Source organism: Ranitomeya imitator, chromosome 3 (assembly GCF_032444005.1).
Source record: "Ranitomeya imitator isolate aRanImi1 chromosome 3, aRanImi1.pri, whole genome shotgun sequence".
NCBI classification, from domain to species: Eukaryota; Metazoa; Chordata; class Amphibia; order Anura; family Dendrobatidae; genus Ranitomeya; species Ranitomeya imitator.
This window is the reverse complement of record NC_091284.1, coordinates 682,986,190-683,001,047: the sequence shown is the minus strand read 5'-3', so window position 1 is coordinate 683,001,047 and position 14,858 is coordinate 682,986,190. Positions and strand designations below refer to the sequence as shown.

At 51.8% G+C, this 14,858-nt stretch overlaps 1 protein-coding gene across 1 annotated transcript in view; it reads right to left on the bottom strand.

Moving 5' to 3' along the window:
- The window catches only part of LOC138670792 (transmembrane protein 198), an 81,100-nt gene extending 71,230 nt beyond the window's left edge, over nt 1-9,870 (bottom strand). Inside the window, exon 1 of the mRNA XM_069758440.1 lies at nt 9,614-9,870. The gene's annotated coding sequence lies outside the window, so the exon portion shown is untranslated. The remainder of the gene's footprint in view (nt 1-9,613) is intronic.
- Nucleotides 9,871-14,858: the final 4,988 nt, after the last annotated feature.

Genomic DNA, 14,858 nt, shown 5'->3' with positions numbered 1-14,858 from the left:
GATTATAAGCAATCCTTATAAGAGTAAAGTTTATGGTAGCATGATGTCAATACGCAAAAAAAAATAAAAAATTAGGTCACTGCAAATTCATAACTTGTAAACCCCGCCAGTGTTATAGCCAATCAGAAAAATGTACAGCAAATCCATAAAATGTAGACAGCACCGACACTGCAGTGGTGTCCGCCACAGTCTGGGCTTACCTCCCTGCAGCGATAGCCTCGTGCACATCCACGTCACTGCTGCAGACAGTCCCTGGCCACCATGGTCCTGTGCTGTACGGAAGCAGAGACCAGTGGGGACCACCAGTCAGTGGTGCAGCTGACATACCGGACAACCCACTTTAACTGTTCTTTCACATCGAGTTCATGTTACACTATTTTTTTGCATAATTATGGCTAACCCAGTGTACAAAACAGAGCCATAATTAAGGATGTGCATCGGTTCTAAGTAAAGCCAGAGCTCTGATTGGCACCCAGAAGTATCTCCCAGTGAAGTTATATACCAGTCAAATGCTTGATAACAATTCTAACAAACAGAAAATAAAGTGATCTTATCTGCTTACACCTCAGGAGATCCTTCTATCACAGGTATTGCCCGAATTATGTGCTGACAAAATGGTCCAAAGTATGGCACTGTAAAGGGCATACGTCATCTACAGACTTCAGTGGAAGAGTCCAACAGAGGATTTTTTGCAATCTGCCAGGATTGATCCCCATAGACACATTTGGGGTATATATATATTGGGAAATTTGCATGACCTATATAACAAACACAGGGGTCTAAAGATGTGAATACAGCCTTAAAGGGGATGTCCAGCCTCTGAGCAAAAGTCTGCAGCCACTGATTGCCGAAACATGACAGTGTGGGGTGCGCATAATGTGACGATTCCACTGTATTCCCAATGCAAGTGGGCTGTCACATGACCACATCTGATTTGTGGTCACATGATACCGGTTTTTACGTACTGGTAATAGGATTTTACAGAGTCCACGACAGCACCCACAACGAGAGAGGGGATCCGCCCACCTTCCGGACAGGAACCTACAGGTTAAAAAGGGGCGGTCCCCCTCGCCCTCCAGTTTGTGTTCCAGAGTACAAGGGATACTGCCAATGAATCAGTACATGACAATATTATCTTAAACACTACTAAATACCACCACCTCTATAGAGTGATCTCTAAGGCACACCTTCCAACAGAGTGCAGGAATAAGTAACTAAATACGGGGGGGAATGTATGGGTGCTGTCGTGGACTCTGTAAAATCCTATTACCGGTACGTAAAAACCGGTTTTCCTATCGCCACGACAGCACCCACAACGAGAGACTTTCAAAGACTATTTAACTGGGAGGGACCACAGCACAAAGTACTGAACGGCCAAACTGTAAACTGGAATTAGCAGATAGATCAAGGCGATAGTGCTTATAAAAGGTGGAAGGTGATGACCAAGTTGCCGCCTTACATATCATTTCAATGGGGACATCTGCCTTCTCCGCCCAGGATGATGCCATGGCCCGAGTGGAGTGCGCCCTGATGTCTTCTGGTGGTGTTACTCCCTTGGCAGAATAGGCAAGACATATCGCTTCTCTAATCCATCTAGCGATAGAGTTCTTCGTGACACCAGAACCTTTTTTCCGATTCTGGAAAGAAACAAACAGAGCCCTACTCTGTCTCCAGCTTTGTGTCCTATCCAGGTATTCTAATATCGCCCTCTTTACATCTAGGGTATGATATTTTTTTCTCCTCTTCTGAACCTGGATTTTCATAGAAAGATGGTAAATAAATCTCCTGACTTCTATGAAATTTAGTTGCTACTTTCGGTAAGTATGCGGGATCAGGTTGTAAGACAATCTTATCCTGGAGAATTATCAGATAGGGAGGATCTACCGATAACGCATGTATATCACTGACCCTCCTGGCAGATGTTAATGCTAAGAGTAGAGCTGTTTTTAAGGTTACATTTTTCATTGAAATAGAGTCTAATGGCTCGAACGGAGGTTCAGTCAATGCCTCAAGCACCAAATTTAAATCCCAAGGGGGTATTCTTACAATATGGATTGGGTTAGAACGCTGACAAGCCTTAATAAACCTAGCAACCCATCTATTACCAGCTATATCACTGTTATATAGAGCTCCCAAGGCTGAAACATGAACTCTTAGAGTGTTGACTGCTAAACCCAATTCCCAGCCTTTCTGAAGGAATTCTAAAATCGCTGAAATCGGAGCCTTATCTCCTAATGGTTGCTGATAAAACAAAAGGAATTTTTTCCAAATTTTCGTAGATTTTTGTAGTGACCTCCTTTCTGCTTTTCAATAAGGTGGCTATTAAAGCATTAGAGAACCCCCTCTCCTTCAGAAGCTCCCTCTCAAGTTCCAAGCCGTTAAGTGAAGAGTCTCCAAATTTGGATGACGAAATGGACCTTGAGAAAGGAGTTCCGGAACCACTGGCAACACCCAGGGATCGGTCACAGACATTGTCCTGAGGAGAGAGAACCAAGGTCTCCTGGGCCAGAAGGGGGCGATTAAGATCACTCTGGCTCTTTCCTCCCGGATCTTCCTGAGAACTATCGGAATCAGACACATAGGGGGAAAGGCATATGCTAGCTGGAAGTCCCAACGGACACGAAGGGAATCCACTATGAATGGTTGGTCTGCTATGTGTAAAGATGCGAACCTTCTGACCTTCCTCGTAGCAAAGAGATCTATTGTCGGCAACCCCCACAGATTGACTATCTTATCGAATATCTGTTGGTTTAGGGACCACTCTCCCTGACGAAGGGAATGGCGACTGAGGTAGTCCGCCTCTATATTGAGTTCCCCTTTTATATGAACTGCCGACAGGGATTGTAAGTGTTTCTCGGCCAGAGACAATATCTGTGCTGTAGTGGTCATCAGGGATCGAGACCTTGTCCCCCCCTGATGATTGATGTAGGCTACCACAGTCATATTGTCTGTTTGTATCTGTACATGCATATTCCTCAGGAATGGTAGTAAGGAAAGAAGAGCCTGATTGACTGCCGTAAGCTCCCTTAGATTTGAGGAATTCTGGGACTCTTGAATCGACTATCGCCCTTGGGTTAGAATGTCTCCCATATGGGCCCCCCAACCGAACGGACTGGCATCTGTTGTAATTATGTTGTCCGGAGTGATGGTCCAGAGAACTCCTTTTGACAAATGTGCTGGATTGAGCCACCATCTCAGATCGTGAAGAGTGGCGGGTGATAATCTGAACCTTCTGCTCAGAGCACCATGAAGATCTTTTTCTGCTTGAAGAACTTCGTATTGAAGCATTCGGGTATGAGCCTGAGCCCATTTTACCGCCGATATACACGCAGTCAAAGATCCTAGTAGAGACATTGCGTCTCTTAGACTTAAGTTTGGAGCTTTCCTTACAGCCGAGATCCTTTGAATGATCTTCCGCTTCTTCTCTTCTGGTAGGAAGGATGACTGATCTTCTGAGTCTAGAAGAACTCCTAGGAACATTTGACGTCTTGTGGGTTCCAGTTTTGACTTTTCCCAGTTGATAATCCATCCGAGCTCCTGTAGGGATGATATTATGGCATTTACCCTAGACGTACACTGATCAATTGAATTTCCTACTATCAAAAAATCGTCTAGATAGGGCACCACAAGGGTTTCTCTCTCTCTGATATGGGCCATTACTTCCGAAACAACCTTAGTAAAAACTCTAGGTGCCATGGACAGGCCAAAGGGCATTGCCAAAAAATTGAAAATGCTTAATCTGATGGTTTACCCATACTGCCATCCTGAGGAATTGCTGGTGATTTCTGTGAACTGGAAGATGGTAGTACGCATCTTTTAGATCCAAGACCGACATGTAGCACCTAGGAAACAAAAGCTTAGTTGTTGACTTAATGGATTCCATCTTAAAAGCGTGGTACTGAAGATATCTATTCAATTTACGTAAATTTATGATAGTCCTAAAGGACCCATCAGGTTTAGCGATTAAGAATAGCCGAGAATAAAAACCCGTCTTCTCCTGATGTTTTGGTACTTCTTCAATAACTCGCTTTGTAAGCAATTGTTGAATCTCTAATTCTAAGGCCTGTTGTTGGGCCAGAGTGTCCAGTGATGTTATCACAAAATGATCTGGGGGAGTTCTCAAGAATTCTCATTTTAATCCGGACTCAACCACCCCCATTATCCAGGCACTAGAAGTAATCTTTTTCCATTTATCTGAGAAGAACTTTAGCCTTCCCCCTACTGGTAGATCTGCTTTATCTGTAATTACGCCTACGTCTTGAGAAAGATGGAGGGTTCTTATAGTATCCACCTTTCTTCTTTTGATCTGATGGTTCCCAGTCGCGATTATATCCTTGCTGGTCTGCCTGGAATCTCCTGAAGGGCATGCGTCTTCGGAAGGCGTTCCTAAAAGTGGGATTAAACGTTTTAGGAAATCCCTTCTTCCTATCTTCTGCCTTTGCAAGGAAGTCATCCAGCACCGGGCCGAATAGGTACTCACCCCTACATGGAATGGAGCATAATTTGGCTTTAGCCTGAGCATCCCCCTTCCAGGTCTTAAGCCATAGTGCCCGTCTGGCTGCGTTCGAAAGACCTGCCGATCTTGCGGCCAATTTCAGAGAATCAATTGAGGCATCTGCTAGATAAGCCGCTCCTTCTCTGACCTGAGACAGGGAATTCAACAACTTATCCCTGGGTACCTTCGCTTTAAGCTGCTCCTCCAGCTGAGTCACCCAGACCATGATTGATCTGGCCGTACAGGTGCCTGCGATAGCAGGCTTAAAGGCTCCAGATGATGACTCCCATAGTTTTTAAAGGAGCATGTCAGCCTTTCTGTCTGAAGGATCTTTGAGGAGCCCTACATCTTCTAACGGAAGTGAGGCTGTTTTCGAAGTAGAGGCTACTGCCGCATCTATTTTCGGAACCTTCATCCACTGGGATAAAGTGTCATCTTCAAAGGGGTACCTTCTTTTTGCCGCTGAAGGTAAAAACCCTTTATCCAGCTTGTCCCACTCCCGTTTGACCAGATCTTTAACGGAATCCACCACTGGGAAAGCTTTCCGACTTCTCTGGCTCAGCCCTGCGAACATGATCTCCTGGGTTGTTTTCGGTTCTTTACTCTCTGCAACCCCCATAGTTGCACGGACTGCCTTAATTAAGGTTTCCATACCATCCGTGGAAAAGCAAGGTCTTCCCTCCTCATCTGAAGAGGATGCCGAAGAACTTTCCGAACATTCGCCCTCTTGTACCGAAGGGCTGGAATCGGACACCAACTCCACACTGCTTTTTTCATGCCGTCTGGTTTTAAGGGATGATTTTATTTCTTCCCTAATTACCTCCCTCAAATCCGATACCCGGAGAGGGGCCTCTTCTTCTAACATACGACATATGCATGATTGGCATAATTTCTTTACATATGTGTCAGGTAGAGGCTCTGTGCATACAGCACACTGCTTATGCTTAGATTTGGAGACCTTTTTCCCCTACAATAAAGCATAGTGTAGAAAAAACAGCTGTATCAGGCAATGGTCTACATATTACACTCACCACTGCTGGAAAATGTAGAGTACTGGTTTTTGAGGGGGTGAGGTGCGACGTGACGCTGGTTTGCCAGGGTCCTGCTGCCCACGTTCGCCGCTATGAGACCTGTGCTCTCCTGCCTGTCGGTGTTCGGCGTCTCCTGCCGAAGACATGTTGCTGCACACACATCTCACCTGAGCGCTGCTCCTTTTCAAAAAGTCCCGCGCTCCTCCTCCCGGTCTCCTCCGGAAGTTGTTCACTCTACTTCCGGGTCATAAGCGCCGACCTGCTCCTGCAGCGTCGCGCGCGCGTGTGAACGACCCAGGGCGGCGTGCCTTCCCCCGGGAACGTCACCGCTCCTTGCCAGACGAGGGGGGAAGCTGGACACAGGACTTCCCCCGACGCTGCTTCCGGGCCCCCGACTCTGCCGTTCTCCCCGGACACCGCACAGAGGCTTGGCGGACCCGGGTAAGAGGAAACGACCTGTAGGCTCCCGCCGTCCGGACAGGAACCCAAACTGGAGGGCGAGGGGGACCGCCCCTTTCTAACCTGTAGGTTCCTGTCCGGAAGGTGGGCGGATCCCCTCTCTCGTTGTGGGTGCTGTCGTGGCGATAGGAAAAAGTAGACGCATTTTGCTTCCCTCAAAAGAAGAGAATTCAGTCAAGCTGGATGAGACTAGTCGGCACCTGACAGCAAGTCTGCAAATCAAATACATGTGGTCATGTGACCACCTGCACATTGCCGAATCGTGACTGTAGGCTTTTGCTCTGAGCCTGAACAACTACTGCAATGCCGTTATTCCAACTCTTGGAAAGGCTAGATTTTCCTAGTCTCCAGTATCGCAGAGCCAGAGAGCCATCCGTTGAAGACCCTTGCTTTTTGGGAGTTGCCCCCTTTGATAGGGTTAAAGGGACTGTCAGCACAGGCAGCTCGGTGCTTCATGGCAGGGCCAATCATTTATATACACCTTTTCCCTGCATATCCGCCCTTCGCTGGCCCTATGAAGATAGAGATGTCAATCAAATAAAAGGGAAAGGTGGAGATGGAGGGACAACAAGCAGGTGGGAAGGTGCATATAAATGGTTGGCCCCGCCATGATGCACTGAGCGCCTGCACTTGGTTTGAACGGTCATTCTGTAGAGTCTCTTAAAATGAGACATCATCTTGGTAAAATGTCTGGAGCCTGGAGGCCCCGGGGATCTGTGTATAGCAGCATAAGACAGGCAGTATAGAGTTTCATGTACTGTAGAGTGTCTAGAGTTCAGCAGAGGAGAGAAACGGCTTCTCTGCCAAATAAACACGTCTTCCACTATCACAGGCAAATGGTAGGACGCCGAAGCTGCTGCTCCAGTCAATGCAAAGCATATTCAGAAAGAGCATCAACATTTGCAAATATGCAAAGAGCAGGCGGCCAAGAAGAAGACATTGCCGCATTTCTAGATATAACTACACAGACAATGCGATTCTGCCAAGCACTGCAAGAGCCACTGACACATAAAAACAAAATGTATATCTATAATAGACAGAGATGTGCCACTATATGCAAGCTATCTCTTAGGGTATGTGCACACGTTGCGGATTCTCTGCCGATCTGCAGCGCTTTTTGCAGTGCAGAAATGCTGCAGATCCGCAATTCATTTACAGTACAATGTAAATCAATGAGAAAAAAAAAAAAAAGCTGTGCACACTTTGCGGAAAATCCGGTGCGGAAATGCTGCAGATTAAAAGAAGTAGCATGTCACTTCTTTTTTGCGGATCTGCAGCGTTTTTGTACCCATTCCATTATAGAAATCTGCAGGGGTAAAAACCGCAGCAAATCCGCAAAAAAACCGCAGCAAAAACGCACAAAAAACGCGACAAATCCACAGCTGTGTTTTCTGCCAGGAGAGGCAGAAACCGCACCAGAAATTCCTAAGTCTAATCCGCAACGTGTGCACATAGCCTAACCCACACTCTGCACGGGCGTCTCATGAGCATTCCGTTTGTCCAAGCCAAGCAGAAGAAACACAGTGTCCTGGGGATAAGCACCTCGCTGCACCCACTAATAAAAGGGGTTGTCTAGTGGTGGACAATCCCTTTAACCCAATTAAAGGGGTATTCCCATCTCCAAAATTCTATAATCGTACCCTAATATGCATTAGTAATATTAGCCAATACCTCCAGTTAGAAATGCAGAATAGTTGTTCTGATTAGCTACGTCGCTTACTCCATGTAGGGCATTTCGGTAGCTTAGGTATCCAGGATTATGACCACTAAGAGCCATCTGTCACTGTATGAATGGTTGTAACCAATGTATACCAAAACTACTGAAATGCCCTACATGGGGTAAGAGACATGGCTAAAGAACTATACTACATTTTTAATTAGAAGCATTTGCTATTATTACTACTAGCACACATTCTACGTGTTGGGATAGGAATACCCCTTTAAGGCCACCATACAGCACACATTAAATTCAATCAATAATTCACCAGCACAGTATTCTCTGAAATTCCATCTCTGACTATATAGAATTGTGCTGTTGGCTGTTGTAATCCGTCCTGACACATTCCTCTCACCCACCAACCCAACCCCCCCCCCCCCCCCCCAAAAAAAAAAAATAGTGTATCCCAATTTTTGCACTCCTCGCCTCTGTTCACTTAAGTGATCCAGCTGCTTCATCAGTTATGTAAATAGAAGCAGGAAAGTCACATTTTTATTATGGAGTTCATCCTTGTTTTCAGATCTAAAAAAAAAAAAAAAAAAAGGCCCCTGATCGTCACTGGGACGCCTCTGCTGTTATAACTGATGCTATGGATCACTTATAGGGAACCAGTCACCAGTTTTTTAGGATCCCAACAAACGCCACCACCTGTTTCTTTTACGCATTTCACAACCCACTACATTGCCTCCTGACTCCCTCCTGTACAGCTCAACAATACCATTTGATTTGGTCCCGCGCTGCATTTCAATGAGGCAGCTCCCATCCAATGGGCGTCCTCCCTGCACCGTCTGTATTTTTGAGGTGTACAGGGGGAGTCTGGAGGCAATGTAATCAATTGTGGAATGCGTAACTGCAAAAAAAGGTGGTGGCACTTGTTGGGGTGCAAAAAACTGCTGACAGATCACCTTTAAGTTTCCCTTCTCCTAAAGCAGGGGTGGGGAATCTTTTTTCTGCCAAGGGCCATTTGGATATTTCTACCATCCTTCGGGGGCCGTACAAGCTCCGCCCACACAGTGCATCCTGACAGGCACTGGTGTCAGGACGTAATCTTTCATTGCATGCCCTTCAGTGTTCAGTAGTGAGCACTGCATGTGTGTGCCAACAGAGCAAGAAGAATTAATGAGCGGGTTGTAATCAAAATACAGCTCTCTGCCCAAAAATGCGGTCCCTGAGAATCTGATCGGGGGCTTGATGAAAGGTCATCGGGGGCCGTAAACGGCCCTGGGGCCTGAGGTTCCCCACCCCTGTCCTAAAGTGTAAGAGACCATCAGAATACCAGCACGGACATGTGAACGGAGCCCTACATGGTGGCCGTACTGGACGGATCCTATGTCCCCAATCCTACCGATACTCCATGTATGACAGAGACCCCATTAATAATATACAGCACACATTCCAGGCCTCACTCATATCTGCGTTTCCGTTTTTCCTGTTCCAAAGCTATAAAAACCCTAAAACGACAGATGCCGGATTGATGACAGGACAGATGCTAACAGCCCACTGGCAGCGGTGTCCAGCAGGTTCTGCAAGGGAGGAACACAGCGGCACGGCGCACTACTCCTCCCATGCAGAAGTGCGTACATCAGGAGCTGCCATGTACAATCACCCCAGCAGGTAAGTTACATTAACTCTTCAGTCCCTGGACTTCACACAGGAACAGCCCAGAAACAGAACAGGAGGATGGAAGAAAACTGCTAAGGAAAAGTGGAGAAGTTGCAGCAACCAATCAGGCTGCAGCTCTTATGTATACAACTGCCTTGTCAATTTGAAAGCTGGAATCTAATTGGTTGCCAAGTACAACTACTGTGAATAAACCTCCTCCAGTGCTGCCCCTGGAGCAGAGGGAGCGGGACCCTGTGGAGGTGAGCAGCGATCCCGAGATCCCAGTGCAGACGCCGGAGATTCCTTTACCAGATCACTGCAGGCACAAAGTTGTCACTTCCTCCGTCCGCAGCCAGCGGTCCTGGAGAGAGCGGAGATGATGCTGCTGCTGCTGCCGGCGGCTTCTTAGAAGCGTTCAGTGTTCCAGGTCCCTCATTCTTGGCAATGGCCGCTCACCAGCTCGGTATCCCGCCAGCACGGCCGCCTGCTCCCCGCGCAGCCCTCACAGCAGCCATGTCCACTGACTGGCCACATTCAAACTCCACACAAGCCTTTCTCCTCAGAACAGCTGAAAGGTGACGTCACCGCTCCGGACCGCACCATTCTAGTGGCCGCGGGGAGGGAGAAGGGACATTAGCAGTTGTTTGGCGTTTTTAATATTCCGTGAGGTACACTGTGAATTAATTGTGGGAATGATGAGAACAGATTCGTCTTTGGTCACGTTAATCTTTCTGAGAACTAAAAGCCCCCCCCCCCCGATGTATAAATGGTCGGGTCTGTAGTGACTGTAACGTGGTGGGAGAATGAGGAGCCTCAGCCTTCAGAGGATGTGACCGGCACTGAGCGCGGGGGGCGGACGGTCCAGGGAACCTGCCACTCAGCGCCGGGGGCGGACGGTCCAGGGAACGTGCCACTCAGCGCGGGGGGCGGACGGTCCAGGGAACCTGCCACTCAGCGCGGGGGGCGGACGGTCCAGGGAACCTGCCACTCAGCACCGTGGGCGGACGGTCCAGGGAACCTGCCACTCAGCGCCTGGGGCGGACGGTCCAGGGAACCCCGCCACTCAGCGCCGGGGGCGGACGGTCCAGGGAACCTGCCACTCAGCACCAGGGGCGGACGGTCCAGGGAACCTGCCACTCAGCGCGGGGGGTGGACGATCCAGGGAACCTGCCACTCTGAGCGCCGGGGCGGACAGTCCAGGGAACCTGCCACTCAGCTCCGGGGGTGGACGGTCCAGGGAACCTGCCACTCAGCTTCGGGGGCGGACGGTCCAGGAAACCTGCCACTCAGCGTCGGGGGCGGACGGTCCAGGGAACCTGCCACTCAGCACCGAGGGCGGACGGTCCAGGGAACCTGCCACTCAGCGCCGGGGGCGGACGGTCCAGGGAACCTGCCACTCAGCGCCGGGGGCGGACGGTCCAGGGAACCTGCCACTCAGCGCGGGGGGCGGACGGTCCAGGGAACCTGCCACTCAGCGCCGGGGGCGGACGGTCCAGGGAACCTGCCACTCAGCGCGGGGGGTGGACGATCCAGGGAACCTGCCACTCTGAGCGCCGGGGCGGACGGTCCAGGGAACCTGCCACTCAGCGCCGGGGGGGCGGATGGTCCAGGGAACCTGCCACTCAGCGCCGGGGGCGGACGGTCCAGGGAACCTGCCACTCAGCGCCGGGGGCGGATGGTCCAGGGAACCTGCCACTCAGCGCCGGGGGCGGATGGTCCAGGGAACCTGCCACTCAGCGCCGGGGGCGGATGGTCCAGGGAACCTGCCACTCAGCGTCGGGGGCAGACGGTCCAGGAAACCTGCCACTCAGCGCGGGGGGCGGACGGTCCAGGGAACCTGCCACTCAGCACCGAGGGCGGACGGTCCAGGGAACCTGCCACTCAGCGCGGGGGGCGGACGGTCCAGGGAACCTGCCACTCAGCTCCGGGGGCGGACGGTCCAGGGAACCTGCCACTCAGCGCCGGGGGCGGACGGTCCAGGGAACCTGCCACTCAGCACCGGGGGCGGACGGTCCAGGGAACCTGCCACTCAGCGCGGGGGGTGGACGATCCAGGGAACCTGCCACTCTGAGCGCCGGGGCGGACGGTCCAGGGAACCTGCCACTCTGCTCCGGGGGTGGACGGTCCAGGGAACCTGCCACTCAGCTTCGGGGGCGGACGGTCCAGGGAACCTGCCACTCAGCGCCGGGGGGGGGGCGGATGGTCCAGGGAACCTGCCACTCAGCACCTGGGGCAGACGGTCCAGGGAACCTGCCACTCAGCGCCTGGGGCGGACGGTCCAGGGAACCTGCCACTCAGCGCCGGGGGCGGACGGTCCAGGGAACCTGCCACTCAGCACCGGGGGCGGACGGTCCAGGGAACCTGCCACTCAGCGCCGGGGGCGGACGGTCCAGGGAACCTGCCACTCAGCGTCGGGGGCGGACGGTCCAGGGAACCTGCCACTCAGTGCCGGGGCGGATGGTCGAGGGAACCTGCCACTCAGCGCGGGGGGCGGACGGTCCAGGAAACCTGCCACTCAGCGTCGGGGGCGGACGGTCCAAGGAACCTGCCACTCAGCACCGAGGGCGGACGGTCCAGGGAACCTGCCACTCAGCGCGGGGGGCGGACGGTCCAGGGAACCTGCCACTCAGCGTCGGGGGCGGACGGTCCAGGGAACCTGCCACTCAGCGCGGGGGGTGGACGATCCAGGGAACCTGCCACTCTGAGCGCCGGGGCGGACGGTCCAGGGAACCTGCCACTCAGCGCCGGGGGGGCGGATGGTCCAGGGAACCTGCCACTCAGCGCCGGGGGCGGACGGTCCAGGGAACCTGCCACTCAGCGCCGGGGGCGGATGGTCCAGGGAACCTGCCACTCAGCGCCGGGGGCGGATGGTCCAGGGAACCTGCCACTCAGCGTCGGGGGCAGACGGTCCAGGAAACCTGCCACTCAGCGCGGGGGGCGGACGGTCCAGGGAACCTGCCACTCAGCACCGAGGGCGGACGGTCCAGGGAACCTGCCACTCAGCGCGGGGGGCGGACGGTCCAGGGAACCTGCCACTCAGCTCCGGGGGCGGACGGTCCAGGGAACCTGCCACTCAGCGCCGGGGGCGGACGGTCCAGGGAACCTGCCACTCAGCACCGGGGGCGGACGGTCCAGGGAACCTGCCACTCAGCGCGGGGGGTGGACGATCCAGGGAACCTGCCACTCTGAGCGCCGGGGCGGACGGTCCAGGGAACCTGCCACTCTGCTCCGGGGGCGGACGGTCCAGGGAACCTGCCACTCAGCTTCGGGGGCGGACGGTCCAGGGAACCTGCCACTCAGCGCCGGGGGGGGGCGGATGGTCCAGGGAACCTGCCACTCAGCACCTGGGGCAGACGGTCCAGGGAACCTGCCACTCAGCGCCTGGGGCGGACGGTCCAGGGAACCTGCCACTCAGCGCCGGGGGCGGACGGTCCAGGGAACCTGCCACTCAGCACCGGGGGCGGATGGTCCAGGGAACCTGCCACTCAGCGCCGGGGGCGGACGGTCCAGGGAACCTGCCACTCAGCGCCGGGGCGGATGGTCGAGGGAACCTGCCACTCAGCGCCCGGGGCGGACGGTCGACGGAACCTGCCACTCAGCGCTGGGGGCGGACGGTCCAGGGAACCTTCCTTGTGGCCCGTGCACAGATAGGCCAGACTATCAGCCGTATCCTTATGTATTTTTTTTTATAATAATTTTTCACACTACAAAATGAATCATTAATATTAAGGACCATTTACACTTCACCATGGGCAGCGTTAGAGCGGAACTGAAATCTCATTATTTAATCATTATGTCCTGCATCAAAAGTTATAAACTTTGCAAATCACTTTTTTATGGGATCTGACTTCATTCCTGTGAGAAAAATTGCATGTAATTGGGTTATCAGCCCCCGCTCCTCCCAAATGGGACCCCTGTTATGAATAGGTAATTCAGAACCACAATGGACCTTGAAGTTCAGAGCACACAAGTGACCTGACAAAAACCACAAAACATAGGACGAGCTCTGAGACGTGGAAACTCTGCTGACCGCAATCCCTAAACCTATCAAACCACACTAGAGGTAGCCGTGGATTACGCCTAACGCTCCCTATGCAACTCGGCACAGCCTGAGAAACTAGCTAGACCTGAAGATAGAAAAATAAGCCTACCTTGCCTCAGAGAAATTCCCCAAAGGAAAAGGCAGCCCCCCACATATAATGACTGTGAGTAAGATGAAAATACAAACACAGAGATGAAATAGATTTAGCAAAGTGAGGCCCGACTTACTGAATAGACCGAGGATAGGAAAGATAGCTTTGCGGTCAACACAAAAACCTACAAACAACCACGCAGAGGGGCAAAAAGACCCTCCGCACCGACTAACGGTACGGAGGTGCTCCCTCTGCGTCTCAGAGCTTCCAGCAAGCAAGCAAAACCAAAAAAGCAAGCTGGACAGAAAATATAGCAAAAAGTAACACAAGCAGACTTAACTTATGCTGAGCAGACAGGCCACAGGAACGATCCAGGAGGAAGCAAGACCAATACTAGAACATTGACTGGAGGCCAGGATCAAAGCACTAGGTGGAGTTAAATAGAGCAGCACCTAACGACTTAACCTCATCACTTGAGGAAGGAAACTCAGAAGCCGCAGTACCACTCGTGACCACAGGAGGGAGCTTGATCACAGAATTCACAACAGTACCCCCCCCCTTGAGGAGGGGTCACCGAACCCTCACCAGAGCCCCCAGGCCGACCAGGATGAGCCATATGGAAGGCACGAACAAGATCGGCAGCATGGACATCAGAGGCAAAGACCCAGGAATTATCTTCCTGACCATAACCCTTCCACTTAACCAGATACTGGAGTTTCCGTCTCGAAACACGAGAATCCAAAATCTTCTCCACTATATACTCCAACTCCCCCTCCACCAAAACCGGGGCAGGAGGATCAACAGATGGAACCACAGGCGCCACGTATCTCCGCAACAATGACCTATGGAATACGTTATGGATGGAAAAAGAATCTGGAAGGGTCAAACGAAAAGACACAGGATTAAGAACCTCAGAAATCCTATACGGACCAATGAACCGAGGCTTAAACTTAGGAGAGGAAACCTTCATAGAAATATAACGAGATGACAACCAAACCAAATCCCCAACACGAAGTCAGGGACCCACACAGCGTCTGCGATTAGCGAAACGTTGAGCCTTCTCCTGGGACAAGGTCAAATTGTCCACTACATGAGTCCAAATCCGCTGCAACCTGTCCACCAGGACAGTCCGAAGACTCAACCTGCCCTGAAGAGAAACGAGGATGGAACCCAGAATTGCAGAAAAACGGTGAAACCAAGGTAGCCGAGCTGGCCCGATTATTAAGAGCGAACTCAGCCAACGGCAAAAAGGACACACAATCATCCTGATCAGCAGAAACAAAACATCTCAGATATGTTTCCAAGGTCTGATTGGTTCGTTCAGTCTGGCCATTTGTCTGAGGATGGAAAGCCGAGGAAAAAGACAAATCAATGCCCATCCTAGCACAAAAGGCTCGCCAAAACCTCGAAACAAACTGGGA